General features: G+C 46.3%; 3 non-coding genes and 2 pseudogenes across 3 annotated transcripts; 3 read left to right on the top strand and 2 right to left on the bottom strand.

The window, feature by feature from the left end:
• Positions 1-376: 376 nt before the first annotated feature.
• LOC121859812 lies at positions 377-539 on the top strand. The gene has a single exon (XR_006087729.1). It is a non-coding gene; the product is annotated as a U1 spliceosomal RNA (small nuclear RNA).
• Positions 540-9,579: 9,040 nt separating this feature from the next.
• On the top strand, positions 9,580-9,742 carry LOC121859814. The gene has a single exon (XR_006087731.1). It is a non-coding gene; the product is annotated as a U1 spliceosomal RNA (small nuclear RNA).
• A 677-nt stretch (positions 9,743-10,419) lies between these two features.
• Positions 10,420-10,592, bottom strand: LOC121859815 (annotated as a pseudogene).
• A 4,319-nt stretch (positions 10,593-14,911) lies between these two features.
• LOC121859817 lies at positions 14,912-15,031 on the bottom strand (annotated as a pseudogene).
• A 1,316-nt stretch (positions 15,032-16,347) lies between these two features.
• On the top strand, positions 16,348-16,510 carry LOC121859813. The gene has a single exon (XR_006087730.1). It is a non-coding gene; the product is annotated as a U1 spliceosomal RNA (small nuclear RNA).
• Positions 16,511-16,760: the final 250 nt, after the last annotated feature.

Raw genomic sequence — 16,760 nt, 5'->3', positions numbered from 1 at the left:
TCTATACTTTAACAAACTTATCCTGGCAAATCAATCTAAAGATGGTGGTTGAGATACTATTATTTACTTTATTTTGGATCTAATTTGAAATCATCTTGATTTAGACACAAGAAAAACGCGAAAATAAATATCAATAGTTAACATTTTCTAGCCCAGTATGTTTGTAAATGAATAAAGTTTATAAAGCCAAACTTGTTTATTTCTATCACATGCTCTTATTTTTAATTTGGAAATTTTTATTTTAGCATACTACGAATTATAGAAAGAGTAATCATTTTATTTGTTTGTAAAATGAGGTAAATAACATAAAAAAGAAGGTTCAGCGCATTGATGGTCAGTCAAGTAAGGTTAGGGTTCAGGATGATGATGTTCGTGCATACTTACCTGGCACAGGAGATACCGTGATCACGAAGGCGGTTTTCCCAGGGCGAGGCTCACCATTGCACTCCGGTGATGCTGACCCTTGCGATTAACCCAAATGTGGTTAACTCGAGTGCGCAATTTTTGTTAGTGGGGGACTGCGTTCGCGCTATCCCCCTTACACAATTCATAAGGGATTACATAAGAAATATAAGGTACAACGGCGTATTTTTACAGCTTAACAAGGTCTCTGTTAATAAATAGTACTTGATTTATGCTTAAGGTCAGCAAAGAATTTTTTTTCTACGCTACTTTTATATGATTTATATTTTGACAATTACGTGTGAATGAAAGATTTTCAAACTCTCTAATTGATGCCTAGTAACTCATAATATTGAAAGAAGTTGGGTTTTTTTTAATAGTCTGTATCACACTCAACAGTCACTCACTGTCACAGCAATGAAAGAAATCTATCATGATCTTGTTTACCAACACCTGATACACTGTCACACAGTATGGGGGAGGGGCCTCTAGCTCTTCAAAAACATAATCTCTGGTTACTGCACAAAAGAGAGTTGTACGGACAATGACCTACTTGAAAAAAAAACAGATCACACAAATAAAAAATTAGCTATATTGAAAATTTTTAAATTCGAAGATGTTAACACCTACTGCTGTGCCCCTTTGTTTACAAATCTATCAATCACTTTTCATTCGCCTCTACCGCCGTGGACTTCCCCGAGTGTTGATGTTGTCGTCCACACCTTCCCTGGTCGTAAATCCACCCAACTGCGGTATATGCTCAAACTTAACTGCCTTGAGCAGATTAATGATGTCGCTTCCTCTCTAAAGACCTCCCACCCTCCTATCCTCGTCTACTGTGATGGGTCTGTTACCACGCTGGGCAGCGCTGGGGCAGCTGTGTGGATTCCTGAGCGCCAGGCCTGCAGGAAAATCAGGGTCCACGACTGGGCCTCCTCCACTGATGCTGAAAGCATAGCCATCCTCGCGGGCATTCATGAGGGGGCGACCTATGCTCGCACTGAACGCCGGAACCTCCTTATAATCAGTGACAGCACTTCTGTGCTAGCGAGGCTCAAATTATCCTCCCCTCCTCCCCTGCCGCCCAACACACCCAAGCCGCCGTCGCCGGGCTAGAACAAACTGATGACATCCTTGTCAAGTTTATTTGGATCCCGTCACATATAGGAATAACTGCCTGTGACACTGTTGATCGACTTGCCAAAGAAGCGACACAACAAGAAGATATTAAAGCCACCCTCGCCCTCTCCCTGAATCATCTCAAATCTTGCATACACACCGCACAACGAGAAGCATTCGACGAACATTAGACACACCTGAAACAACGGGCTAGCGCCACACTATGCCACTATGATGCTGTAACCGGTAACGACAACCGCCACTACAAAGAGTATCAATCCCTGACTCGATCTCAACAGATTATGTACATGAGACTGCCTATGGTACAGGTACCTATGGGAGTACATTAGTAACCCTGAGCCTGGCCGCACTGTTTGTAAACTTTGTAGTCAACCCGAATCTCAAACCCTCTCTCACTACATCCTCACTTGCCCTATGACGACCTCCGACAGATCTCCAGCCGTTACCAACACCTCTTCCCTCCCTTACCAGATAACACTCCTCCTAGTGACAGGCTTGGCACTTGACATTATTAGGGACCTGCTACGCTTTGCCATAAACAGATGAAATGTACCGGGAATTTTTCCCCCACACACTCATCATTTTGTCACTTTATGTAGCTTGCTGACAAAACCCATGACCCTTCAGGCTTTTACTCCCTAAATGCATGAGTCATAAGCGTATGAATTTTTGCAGGGCGTGATGGTGCGCGAAATGCTTTTAAGGCCACTCTTGTGTAGGATGGGTGGGTGTTTAATAAATACCCTTGGGGTAATTCTGGAATCTGACGAATGCCCAACAGTATACCCTTTGCACCAGAGCCTATAAAATATTACGAACAAATGGCCTCACAATCCCTAAGTTCCGAACCCACCAAGTATTAATATTTCTTGTAACACCTACTATATTTACAGTACCTGCTTTTATTGTACCATCAAAACCGTTTTATCGGAAATTATCATGAAAATAGATAAGTAATTACCATTGCAATAAACATAATTGCCAACGAGACATAATCATGTTCTGTCCTCTTGTTCAACCTTATTACTGTACAACCCAATTGTAGTTGGGTAGGAGACGCTAATTTTCAGCAAATCAGCTCAGCTGGGGCGCCTGTGGGTAGAGCTGTACCGCTCTTGCCTCGCAAGCCAGTTGTCATGGGTTCGATTCCCGGGTCGGTGGAAATTTGTTCCGACACACTTGCCAGCTTCCCTTGGTCCTTGTTCACCTGGCAGCAAATTAGGTACCTGCTATAAATCGAAAGTTGCGAATTCGTATTCAGGGAAAGTTGTTTGAGCTTCCAATAACTTGCTTTGACATAAACCACTGACTCTTCAGGCTTCTACGCCCTTGACTCTTCAGGCTTCTACGCCCTTAACTCATGAGACATATTCCTCCTACACCGTCTTCCACCTTCTTGAGCCAATGGCTCTCTTCTCTCCATCCCATCATCATCATCAACCATGAACTTAGCATGCTTCCCTGTTGGGCGCTGTAAACGCTTCTGCGCTTCACCTTAAACAAGGATGTAAGGGGGTGTCCAATAAAAAAAAAAAAAAAACAGCTCAGCTGCGCCTTTCGCGTCACACTTAGAGGTCACGGTGATTGGCTAAGATGTAGGCACATAGGCAGGCTCTTTTTGGTGTAATATGCCTCTATAATGGCTTTTTGGCAGGAATATTGTCTAAACTAGATTCTCATAGATTTTCTCTAAAACATGACAATTTACATGGCACTGTTACAGAAGCATTTTTTTCCTATGTTTTTTTGTTTTTTTTTACGTTATCAAACTTCACTTGAAGCCTGGAGATAAGGATGAAGGGCTAATATTTGTTGCTGGGTTTTTGTTGGAAGTACTTTGGAAGTATTGGGGCGGGGGGGGGGGTTAGGTGGACGTAAATGAGGGGAAAGTTTGAAGGAAATTAGGAGAGTAAAAGTATCCGGGATCAACTAGACATGCTGTATTTTAAAATTCTTTATTGATCTTTTATACTAATAATTTAAGTTGTAGCTCGCTAGCTTTTGACTTTTCTTCTCGTTCATGTTTTGATATAACAATTTCAATTTCAATTTCAATTGTTTATTCCTAGATAGAGGAAGCGGGATCCTAGTGCTGTCACTAGGTACCCCTGTACAATGACACCAGAATCATCTGGCAAGTGTGAAAAGCATATACAGTATAAATATTATAAAGGGGCTTACTAAAGCCTAAGGAAGGAAGGATGTTCCTTTAACACATAATTAATATTATTTACAAAATATCTGGCCAGTATTGGGAGGGAACGACGGTTCCTCGGGCTAGGGGTCGTGGAGTGGTGGTCCAGCAGGCGCCACGGAAGCTGCTGTGTGTGGGGACATCTTAGGAGGAGTGAATAAGGGGGTGCGCTGGGTCTTTTGCATAACGCATTAAAGAGCTGCTCAGGGATGTGTGGGCTGCCCCAATCTCCCGCCAAAAGTCATGCTACCCAATGATGATAATGGCAGCAATCACGTCCCCCCTTCCGCGGCCCCTTTCCCGTAGACGTAGGGAGAAGTCAGGAAGTTTACGGAGGACATCGTACCAGGTGGGCGGGGAGTCCAGGGGGATGGCTGCTTCCTGGGCTTCGCTCTGTTTGCGGCGAATTTGGGTCCTACGCTGTAAAAGTGCTCAAGGAACAACGTAGTCAGTTGTGGCCTTGTTGTAGCCAGTCTTGGCAAGGCCATCTGCTGCCTTATTCCCCAAGATACCGATATGACTGGGTATCCATAGGAATGTCACAGGACGGCCTGCATCCTGAAGTGTGGATGTTAACCCTCGTATTCGGAGGATGAGGTCCTTATTTTCTCCTGATCAAAATGCGATCCCGTCGAGAGCAGACCTGGAATCGCAGCAGATAAACAAAGGGGCAGAAACCATCTGCTTCTTCCTCAGCGAGAAGGGCAGCAAGGAGGGCTATTAGTTCAGCCTGAGTGGAGGATGCCCCGTCAGAAACTCTGAGAGAAAGTTTAATAGGCTCAGGGGCATCAGGACGGGAGATATAGACACCAGCCCCGGCCCGACCTGTAGTGAGGTCAACAGAGCCATCAGTGTAGAGGACGACCCTACCTGGGGACCAGTGGGCGATCCTGGAGAGGTCAGATTTTTTTTTTCAGATTTGCCCCCGAGGGGGCTAGTTTATTGGGCACCCCCTTACATCCTGTGTCCTGGAGAGGTGGTATTTTCAGATAATAACAGGGTTCACGTGGGATTTCGGGAACGGTCCACCGAGGGCAATCACTTCAGGTTGCAAATCCAGCCAGGGAGAAGGAGACGAACCAACAGCAGGGGTGACAACAATATCAGGCAGGAGGTCATGTTCCTGAAGGGCTCGGATGAGTGACCCTCGCCACTGTCTTCTAGATGGAGGTCGGCCTCGGACAGCAGTAGTCAAGTTGGCTTGGACATAGTTGCCCCGAGGATCCTGGAGAATGGAAACGGAAGTTTTTAGGTAAAACTCCTGGACACGATCCTGTAAGGGGGAAAGACCAAGTTCAGTATATAGAGAAGTAGTGCGTGTCCACTGAGGAGCCCCAAGGATGATACGAGCAGCTTTCCTCTGGATAACTTCGAGACGGTTGACAGCAGTCTGACTGATGTTGACGAGGGCAGGGGCGGCGAGTCGACACAGGAACGGACAAAGGACTTGTGCTTGGTGAGAAGTACAGGGATGGTGGCACCAAGGGAACCCCTGCAGATGGTAGAGAGGGGAGCGAGACGCCGAAAGCATATGTCTCGAAGATAGCGGACTTCAGGGATCTGACAAAGTGTGTGAGTTACTTACACACCCAGGTATTTTGTCTCATTAACCCAGTCCAAGGACGTTCCTGATAAGAGAAGGGGTGTAGGTACAACACGACCGTGCCACATGGCTTTTGTTTTCGCAGTTGAAAGAAGGAAACCAAGTGAATCTGGAGACCAGATCAAGGGCTTCCTGCATGCTGAGGTAGTCAGGGGCTTGGAGGAGGACATCGTCGGCATATCCTGAGTGAACAACTTCTGTCGGCCACGGGAGAGATGCAATGGAGTGCATGAGAGTGTTAAACAAGGTGGGACTCAGGCCTCCACCTTGAGGGGTGCGGAGGTTCATTGGTTCATTTCTTGAACAGGAGATATAGAGCCTTCAACGCGAACCCGGGCCTGACGTCCAGTGAGGTAAGAGGCGATCCCTTTAACCCCTAACCGCGCAAGTTCAGCTAAAATGAGGCAGGGTGAGCCGTATCAAAGGCTCCCTTGATATCAAGGAAGACGAAGATGCGGGCAGTCTGATTGCAATAAAAGGAAGCAATGGAGTGTGCTGTGCTGCGATGTGGCATTTTTCCAGTTAGACTGGAGAACCCCATGTTCATAAGACATATTGTAGAGAGCGAGCAAGGGGCCATTAGGAATATTAGTACAGGCGTTGAGGACGGAGTAGGTTATCTGATCATCCCCAGGAGAGGTGTCTTTTCTAGAGCGACGAGCACTGTCAAGCTCGAACTGTGTGATGGGATGATCAGTGGGGGCAGGGGAGGTAAGAGCAGCACGAACAACAGGCTCTGACGCATCGATGCGGGCCTGCACTGCCTCCTGCATTGGATCTGGAAGTGCCTCAGGGGAGGAATCTCGTGCCCAGTCCTCCATTAAAGAGCAGGGCCAGGGTGGGGAGGAGGCCTCTGTTGAGTACCCCGTATAGCATTAATCCGATTCCATACATAAGAGGGTGACGACTGGAACGATAGAGACCCCGTGAAGGATAGCCAGTCCGCCTCACGAATCCGACGACGCTCCTGAGTTGCAAAAGAGCACCAGTTTTTGAAGTCTTTCCAATCCTCTGGAGAGCAAGACCTCCGTATGGCAGAGTGGAGATCACGGGTTACCTGCCGAAGATGTCTCATGGCAGGGATACGTTACCAGTAGTTGGTGGCACTTCTGGGGTGACGGGGAGGGCGTGGAGGGGCAGCGCGATTGACAGAGTCATACACGGCATCAACAAAATCAGCGCTGTAAGAGTCAAGTGACTGGGGGACAACATAGGAATCCGCCCAGGAAGAAAGGTATTGGGTAAAGGAAGGAACAGCATCTTGTGTGAGACGAAGGCGAGGGGATCGATAAGGAGCTGCTGTCTGGGCAGAGAAGGAGAGCCTGAGATAGGTAGTAACGGCAAGATGGTCACTATACAGAGCAGGCTCGGTGCAGACGGTAGGATGAAAGGAGGTATGACCGTTCAATAGTAAGCCAACATCAAGGAAACTATGGGGGAGGCGAGTAGGATCGTCAGGACAAAGAAAGCGAACATCATCATCCCCATTAAGAAACTGTGAGAGATGTGATCCATTAAGGGTACATGGAGTGGGATGATCCGGAGTAAGAGTGGGATGGCGGGCATTAAAGTCGCCAAGAACAATAGTGGGAACCCCATCATGGAGGTCGTGAAGAACCTGGGGATCCAGAGAATCACTCTTGAAATGAACATTGACTACACGAAGGGTCCGGTCACCAGGAGTAAGGGAGACAGAAAGTAATTCAGACGGGGGTCCATGTGAGTCAGGTGAAGGGAGACGAACAGATGGAATGGTGTTACGCACAAGGGTGAGGAGGCCACGAGCCTGCCCACGGTACCGAGGCAGGGTGTAAACAGAATAGCCAGAGAGGCGGAGTGGAGTAACATCGTCTGTGATGGTTTCCTGAAGTAGAGCAACATCTACTTGATGGGAGAGCACAAACTGGGCGAGGTCTGTCCGGCGAGGTCTAAGGCCCTGGATGTTCCATTGTAAGAAGAGGAGGGAACGGCCTCCGGTGTGAGATGAGTCGGAGGGGCTAGACAGGGCTCCAGAGGAGGTACCAAATTCTGTTGAGAGAAATGGAGAGGGAGGAGTGGGAGAGCGAGGGATGGATCCTCCATCTCGGGAGATGGAAGGAGGCGGGTCATCAGGGCTTGCAAAGCGCGCCCCTGTTGGGTCAGGGTGTCCAGAATGAGTTGTTGTTGCTTCTGCAATGTCGCAATTGTTTTCACAAACAAGTCGAGTTGGGCTGAGAGAAGGTTGATTTGCTTGGAGTGGCGATCCAGACGGAGAGTGATTGTTTCCATAGAACCAACTTGGTGTACCTGTGCATAAGCTGGAGGTGGCGGCGAGGATTGCCGAGGGCCCGACTGGGCATGTGGCGGTGGTAGCGACGGAGAGGGACGGTGAGGGTTCAGTTGAGTAAGAGGTGGTGGTGCTGGTGAGAGACAGTGGGGGTCCGGGTGGGCAGGAGATGGTGGTGACTGTGTGGCAGGGCCGGCAACGACCTTGTTCCAAGAACGGTAGGGAGAGGGAGGGAGGGGAGAAAGGATGGGTGGTGGGGGTGATAGGGGGGGGGGTGGTAGAGGAGAGGAGATCAATGGGAAATCCTTGGTGGATGGAAGAGGCGGTGGTGGATAGGAGTGAGGTTTGGTTGACTGGGGCTTCGTCAGAGACGAGGGCGGTGGTACAAGGTAAGTTTTCCCCGGGCGAGTGCCAGGACGCTGTGGGCAATTGGCATTCCAGGCGTGGTGACTGCCATGGCAATTGACACACCGTGGAATAACTGAGATTTTGTTCTGAATTTTCGATTTGCATTCCACTGTTTCGTGAGGACCTGCACAAAAACCGCAGACGACCATCCTCGTGCACTCCCAGGTGCGGTGTTTCCACGATTGGCAACGACCACAGATTTTCGGGGTTCCGATAAATCAGTCGAGAGGACAGTTGTGAATTGGTCCTACATTCACCTTCGGGGGGAGGGGGCCCACCCACCAGCCGATGAGTTCGTTGGATGGACGTTTGGAGACCGGGTTGATGCGGCGTTCCATGTCCAGTAGTTGTGGGAGAAGAGGGCGAAGATCGTCGATAGGGATCTCCCAGGGTACGTGGCGAACCATTACCTTGGTACGACGAGTTTCTGGGGTGATGATGGTGAACTTCAGCATCACCTCCCCCTGGGGAGCAGGAAAGCCCACCTGAGTGAGCAGGCGCACCGTCTCGTCCATTGTGTGGTGACTATCACGGCTGTGGGACCTCGGCGGAGGCGAAGTGTTGAGTCCTGAAGTGGAGAGCAGTGACGGAAGAACCAGGTCGTCCGTGTGCTCAGAGGCAAGTCCCGAGGGAAGGCGAGACGACGAAGGCGCGACGGGGCAGGGAGACAAAGGGAATCCCCTATGTCCATCGTCGGCGGAGGGTCGGTCATTGAGCCACATGTAGGCTCACTTGGGGACCCCGAAGACAGGAGTCCACCCTCTACAGCCCCAGAAGGGGTGCAAGGGGGAGCCGTGGCCCCTGCTGGAGACCCTGACTGAGGTTTCTGCTTCTTCTTTGACGTGTCTTCAAGAAGAAAGTCGTCAGCATCACTGTCACCTACTGCCGCCGTTTCCAACGAACGGGAGCGTTTAACGGCGGGCATAGGGCACGTTGGCAACACTGCAGTCAGGTGGAGTGGTAATGACGTCACACTATCACACTGCGCATGCACAAACTTGAAAAACTTTGCTCAGAGGGATCGGGTGGTAGGACCAGATGTTTTATCCCCAAAAAATGACAAAGTCCAAAAGTAACAAAAAAAATATATGCCACTGTGCTGATATCTGGGTCTTACTATAGTTGTCTGCACAGGCTGGGATTGGTAGACGCTCTGAATTCGTCAGAAATACGAATTTTAAGGAGCAGTCTCTTACAGCCTTTGTTGACACTACGCACGCATGCGCGTTCCTTGTTCTATGAGATACTATTAATTACTTTATTTTGGATCTAATTTGAAATCATCTTGATTTAGACACAAGAAAAACGCGAAAATAAATATCAATAGTTAACATTTTCTAGCCCAGTATGTTTGTAAATGAATAAAGTTTATAAAGCCAAACTTGTTTATTTCTATCACATGCTCTTATTTTTAATTTGGAAATTTTTATTTTAGCATACTACGAATTATAGAAAGAGTAATCATTTTATTTGTTTGTAAAATGAGGTAAATAACATAAAAAAGAAGGTTCAGCGCATTGATGGTCAGTCAAGTAAGGTTAGGGTTCAGGATGATGATGTTCGTGCATACTTACCTGGCACAGGAGATACCGTGATCACGAAGGCGGTTTTCCCAGGGCGAGGCTCACCATTGCACTCCGGTGATGCTGACCCTTGCGATTAACCCAAATGTGGTTAACTCGGGTGTGCAATTTTTGTTAGCGGGGGACTGCGTTCGCGCTATCCCCCTTATACATATCATAAGGGACTCTAAACGAAATATAAAGTAAGGTGCAGCGGCGTATTTGCACCGCTTAACAAGGTCTCTGTTAATAAATAGTACTTGATTTATGCTTAAGCGTCAGCGAAGAATTTTTTCTACGCTACTTTTACATGATTTGTATTTTGACAATTTTGTGTGAATGAAAAGATTTTCAAACTCTCCAATTGATGCCTAGTAACTCATAATACTGAAAGAAGTTTTTAATAGTCTGTTAGGAAAACGTGTTAATCTAAATTTTTTCCAGTATAATATCGAGACATTTTTTTGAGATTAAAAACTTTGATTGAGACAGAAAAAAGGAGTGTTATGTCCTCATGACACAATAGAGAACTTCAAAATATTAACTGTACTCATGTTGTGAAATGAGCCTGAACTTATCCTAATGTTATATCCAACGTTATCCTTGCCAGGTCCTAACACACCTCTTATCCATGTTTGTCACATCATACTCATGCATGTGTAACTCCGCATATTGTAACCTACCAAGGACCGAATAAACGGACAATTACATCCTGCTTTTTTGCAACCCAGAAAGAAGTCGCACCTGTGTCTGACCGTGACATATATACAGCGATTATAAGACATTATATGCCCATGGCCATCTTTAAATAAAATGTAATATATTTGCTTTAATTTCTCCCCATGGGGAGTGGACCGATCCCGGAGATACTGCAATACCGGGCCGATCCGCGGCAAAGGTGGAGCAAGCCCCTAGCACTTCGCCATGATCCAAAAATCAGTTTAATATCGAAGATCCCACATGGGGATCGTATCAGATATTAAGCTGATAAGAACAGATTTTATTTAAAAGAATGATACATTGTTTTTTATTTACAATAGTTTGGGTATTCCAGTAATTTGTGACAATTGGCTGACTATCTATTACATTTTATACATAGTGTTCCTATTCCACTAACTAGAACCTATTCTTTCTTCTATCTTGACTTTGGGTTTATTTCACCCTACATACTGTCTAGCCCCTGAGGTATGTTCTATATAAATCATTCTCGACCAGCGAATGGCATCACTTACACACAGTTTCCTGAAGAGGCGCAGGTATCCCTTTGATGCCAGTCTCTTCATCAGCTTCTCGTTCTCCGGGTCGTATGCTCCCAGGGGTCCCACTATGAATGCAGCCACCTTCACCTGCTGGTATTGTCTTCTCATCTCTGCTGCCAGTTCTGCATACTTTTCTTCTTTCCTCAGTCTTGCTTCTTTAAATGCCTCTTGTCCATTCTCGAATGGGCAGGTGACGTCGATCAGGATCACTTCTCGGTTCTTTTCAATCACCAGGTCTGGACGTCCATTGTCTGCTGCTCCTGGTACTCGTTCATTTGCCGACATGACCTTCCAATGTCGACCTTCTGCGGCTTTTCGTACTCTATCCACCAGGGCATTATGTCGCTTTTGCATGGCTCGAGAGTGTATCATGCAGTGGTTTACTACATGTGGGAGCGTTTCTTCTCTATTGCACCGACGACATCTCCGATCCCTATTCTGGCCTCGCTTCGCTCCATTGACGGGGAGTAGGTTCAGTCTTGCTCGGTGTATGAAACGCCAGTCTGCGAAGGTTGTATACGCTCCATTTCGAACAAAAGCTGATGATGCTCTCTCTTGTGCTACGAGCTTCATCACTTTCCCTTGGTCAGGCTTATTCTGCAGAACTTCATCTCTCATCTGTCGTCGCTGGCTCCGGATGGTTTTGGCTACCTTCCTTCTATCTTTTTCTTCAATGATGGAGTCCGTGCATTTTATCTTGATGTTGTCTCCTCCCTCTGCTATCCAGGAAACCCCCATTCGGCCTGAGGCACACCTGGCTCTAGACCAGATGGTTTGGTGGTCTCCTCCTCGCGTTTGCATCTCTCCCTGTGTTAAGTACATGCATGCGTCGGTCATGCTTGGCTCCTGTCGTGTTGTCATTGTTGCCACTCGCCGGCATTCTTCTCTGGCTATTTCCCTGACGTCAGGATCCGGTGACGTGAGTAATTTATATGCGGTATCCACCAGGAAAATGTCAGAGTCTTCTGCCGCGAGTGGGACACCACACGCTCCAGCTTTACTGCTTCCGTACAAGTACTCATTCGACGCTCTTGACGGTAGATGTAGCGTGTGTTTAAGCATTGTCTTCATTTCGTTGTCCAGGTGTGCCCAGTCAGTTTTCCTCAGTTGCCAAGTCCTCATTGCATGCACTCCTGCCGGGAACATGAATGTCTTGACTGCATCTATTCTCTGCCACGGTGCTAGCTTGCTTGTCAGTATTTTGGTCCCGAGTTGCATTAGTTCCTCTACTGTTTGGATGTTTGGCAGAAGATGGAACCCAACTGGTCGTCCCAAGAAGAGCGTTGCTTCGCCATCGCTCTTCCATTGGATGGGCGTTTCTCCCACGTAGAACTGTGTCTGGCGCATTCCTCGAGGTCTTCGTCCAGACAGGTGCAATGATGAGCTTTTGCTAGGATTTAGGTCCAGTCCCATCATACTGCATTGTTCTGTTGCTATGTAGAGGAGTTGCTGTAGATTATCTTGCTGTTTTGTAATGATGGTTATATCGTCTGCATATGCTAAGCATGGGTGCTTGTGCTGTTGGTCCAGTATCATTCCTTCGGCCGCGATTTTCCGCAACAGTGGTTCGACCGCTATATTGAACAGGAGACCACTTATTGGGCACCCCTGTTGCACACCGCATTGCACTGGTATCTCTTCTGTTTCTCCTTCCTTTGTTAGTATTCTTGTCGTCTTGCCACTGATGATGTCTCCTGCTACTGTTTCAAAATCCCGTCCCACCCCTATACGGTTGAGCGCTCTTTTAATGAGGTCCAGTGACACTGAGCCAAATGCATTGGTCAAGTCGAGTGCTGCTATGCAGGTATCGCCATTGTTCCGTCGTGCATCGTCCATGTGATGTTGAAGTATGTAGTTGTGTTCTATCACCCCATCACTTGGCATGAATCCTTTCTGTGCGGCGCACAGTACCTCGTTGTCAACGAGCCACCTTCTGAGTCGTGCTGTGAGGCATCCCGTGTACACCTTGTATATTGTGCGGCTCAGTGTTATAGGCCTCCAATTTGAAACGACTTCTGGGTTACCACCTTTTTTGGGGACAAGTATTGTTCTGTATCGTTTCCAGGAGACTGGTATTCTCTTGGCTCTGAGACACACGTTGAATATGGCTGCCATAACTCGGCAGCTTGGGTCAGCCTTTCTCCAGTTCTCATATGATATTCTGTCTTCACCTGGTGACGAATTCTCTGCTGCTGCTAGTTTTGTAAATACTTCCTTCTCTGTGAAGGGCTGCATTTCCATCTCTGGTCTGTCGTGTGGCGGTTCGGGAATGTGCTCCACGGTATTTAGGTCACAATCCTTTTCAACCATCATGTGTTGGAAGTGTTCCTCTATTCTCTCCTTGCTTATTTCACATCTTGCGCCGTTCCCTTCGGCAATTAGCCGTATTGCTCGGCGACGGTTGTATTTGTACAGCCTCTGGATCTGTTTGCAATCATTGGCATCGGTGATTTTCCTGGTCGTGTTCTGTCCTTGAGAGATGTTTATCCTGTTTGCCGCTTGTATTGCTACCTCGATCTCAATCAGTACTTCTTCAAATCTTGCCCAGTCCGGGTTCCGCTGGATCTCATACACTGTGCCCAGAAACGGCTCCAGTATCCATGTCTCCTCAGCTTCATCTCGCTCTTCATTTGGTTCAGGAGTTATGCCAATCTGCTCCTGTATGTTGCCTTCACCACTTAGTGTTTGAGTTGCTTCACTTTGCGATAGTGGTGTAAGGGATTCACTGAGATTACTTTGGCTTCCTTCATTTGTTTCTTGACTTTGCATTATCTGTTCCCCTGTTTGGGTACTGTCTCCACCATGTTCTTCATCGGGGCTTAGAGGTGACAGTGGCATTCTTGGCATGTGCAAGAGGGGTGTCAGGTCCCCTGGGTGCTGTGATTCCTCTCTTGGTGAGGGTTCATTTTGGAGCAGCTGGCTCGGCGTTATCGACCTCAGTCGCGTTTCTTGATCGTCTGGGCTCAGTGGTGACACTGGTGTACTTCTCCCAGAGACGGGGCGTGGTGTCTCTGGTCCTTCCACTTCTCCATCCCTGGGTGGAGGTGTCCATCTGTGCCTTTCTCGTTGCCCTTGTGTTTCTCTTTGCTGCTGTTGCTCGTAATTCTGTGGCTGCTCCCTCTGCTCGTTATCCCTATTTTCCCCAACTTCCTGTGAGGGCTGGGCGCTTGCTGGATTGCCTTCAGCCTGTTGGTTCCCCTGTCGTTGCTCCGCCTGACGTTGGTTGTCTCTCCTCCTCCACTGCCGTACATGTGTTGCTACCTTGTGGTTATTCAATCCTCTCTTTGTTGGGGCAGAGTAGTGGCAGTATTGCACGTCGCACTGGAAACGAAAATGGGGAACCCTTTGCTCCTCCCTCATCTGCCTGTTGAGGATGCACGTGTGATTGCTTGGCCGGATAGTCAGTACCAGATAGCACCCTGCACACATGTTCATATATTCGTTGATTTTCTTGTTGTGGGCTTCCTTTAGATGTCGGACTAGTGATTGCTTGCAGCCAGACCACCCCGATGACGCACATTCCCATGGGCATCCCTGCGTCCTCTCTGTGCATTTGAAGGATGGTGGTGCAGGGAACCATATGGTCAGCATTCGGTTTCTTCTTTCCGGCTGGCGATCTCCTTCGTTTCTTCCCCTTGGCTCTTCGTCGTCCATCTTGCTTTACCCACACGAACACCCACACACACATGACAACCCCCTTACCAGGGTGTACCCGCACTATCACGGTATTCCTGGAGGATCGGCCGAGAGTTGTGTACCGACCTCCCTTTCGCCATCACAAACCCACTCGATCGCAAGGTGATGGTTTACCGGGGAGGGACTTTGGGACGAATACACTTCTATGAGTGCAGGTCCCTCAGCCAGTACGAAGTAAGGAAGTACAGAGAGGAGGGAATAGCCACGTGTGAGAAGCACCCACGTGGGGTCCCGTGGGACCAGGTTTGGGGCTTTGCAGGCCCCCCCGGTATGTTTCCTCTCACTGCATGGTATTAGTAATAACCACAGCAATGGTGAAATACTGGGTTCCCTGCTCGCCACCTAAAACAACAAAGGAGTAACTCTGTTACTTTCACCCCCAGAAAGTCCAAATCTGTGCTCTTCCTTCTATGTAAAAAAGAACACTGATTATGTACTCTCCATTAAGCTGATAAGAACAGATACTACACTTTGATCTTAGCCAAAAGGCCGAGAAGCGATGACGATTGTTGTGTTGCAATCAAAGCAATGCACATTACACAATAACCTTACTTTAGTTTTAAATTGGTGCAACAAGAATTTATCTCGAGTTCTGTTTGCAGATAAACAGTCAAACTCCTTATGCATCAACACTAGTAATCTATAATAACAAAAACCGTAATTATATTACCAATTATTATACTATTCTTTACACTTCATTGTTATATTACCATTTACAATTTTTAGTTTTCCTTAATCTTAAAAAAAAATCACTTTTGTTCGTTATTTCTTTCTTTCATTCTTTCTTTCTTTTTTCTTTATGAACATTATTGACCAGTGTTAGTGAAGGAAGAAACTGGCATGTTTGAGGGACAGACTGAAGGACGCATACCCTACACTGTACTTTCCCCATGAAGAGATACGCCGGTTGCCAATGTTTTTTAACTATGATACCAACAATACACCCGCTGTTTTTGTTATTTTATTTTTTACATAGAAGCTGGAAAACTAATTTCCGTTGCATTATGAAAAGTATAAATTGCACTAAAAATGATAGTGCCTAAATGATTGAGACAATTACTTTATGAACCGTGTATGCCAACCTTCATGAAAAAATGAAGCTCCGCCCAGAGAAGTAGTTCCTGAAGTATTTGTAAAATGCTTACACAAGTATAAATATTTATTGCATATAATTGTAGAAAATTTGGAATTGTATCAATTTCTAGTTTGGTTATTAGTCAATTTTCCAATAAAATGATTCTGGGCTATATTGATCTCATTACTATGCCAAATAAAGTATTTCCACAATGTTCAGTTTTATATTAGGAGGGATAGCCCTCACTGGATAGCAAGTTCCTCATAATTAATAGATAAAGTACATAAGCAATATCCCAAACGACTTAATTGTGAGAGGAAGAAACTTCAGGATCAATTTGCTACAGAAGAAAACTTGGCTTACCTCTATACAAACTTATCCTGGCAAATCAATCTAAAGTTGATGGTTGAGATACTATTAATTACTTTATTTTGGATCTAATGGGAAATCATATTGAATTAGACACAAGAAAAACGCGAAAAAATTATCAATAGTTAACATTTTCTAACCCCGTATGTTTGTGTTTTGATGGAAATGAATAGTTTATAAAGCCAAACTTGTTTATTTCCATCATATGCCTCTCACTTTTAATGTGACAATTTTTATTTTAGCATATTACGAATTATATAAAAAGTTATCATATAATTGGTTTATAAATTTAAATAAATAACATAAGAGAGATGGTTCAGCACAATGATAGTCAGTCAAGTTAGGTTAGGGTTTAGGATGAACAATTCAGGGCATACTTACCTGGCACAGGAGATACCGTGATCACGAAGGCGGTTTTCCCAGGGCGAGGCTCACCATTGCACTCCGGTGATGCTGACCCTTGCGATTAACCCAAATGTGGTTAACTCGAGTGCGCAATTTTTGTTAGCGGGGGACTGCGTTCGCGCTATCCCCCTTACACAATTCATAAGGGATTACATAAGAAATATAAGGTACAACGGCGTATTTTTACAGCTTAACAAGGTCTCTGTTAATAAATAGTACTTGATTTATGCTTAAGGTCAGCAAAGAATTTTTTTTCTACGCTACTTTTATATGATTTATATTTTGACAATTACGTGTGAATGAAAGATTTTCAAACTCTCTAATTGATGCCTAGTAACTCATAATATTGAAAGAAGTTGGGTTTTTTTTAATAGTCTGTAT

This window comes from Homarus americanus, unplaced genomic scaffold, assembly GCF_018991925.1.
Source record: "Homarus americanus isolate GMGI-L3 unplaced genomic scaffold, GMGI_Hamer_2.0 scaffold48254, whole genome shotgun sequence".
In the NCBI taxonomy this organism is placed as follows: Eukaryota; Metazoa; Arthropoda; class Malacostraca; order Decapoda; family Nephropidae; genus Homarus; species Homarus americanus.
This window is presented reverse-complemented; position numbering and strand designations above follow the sequence as displayed.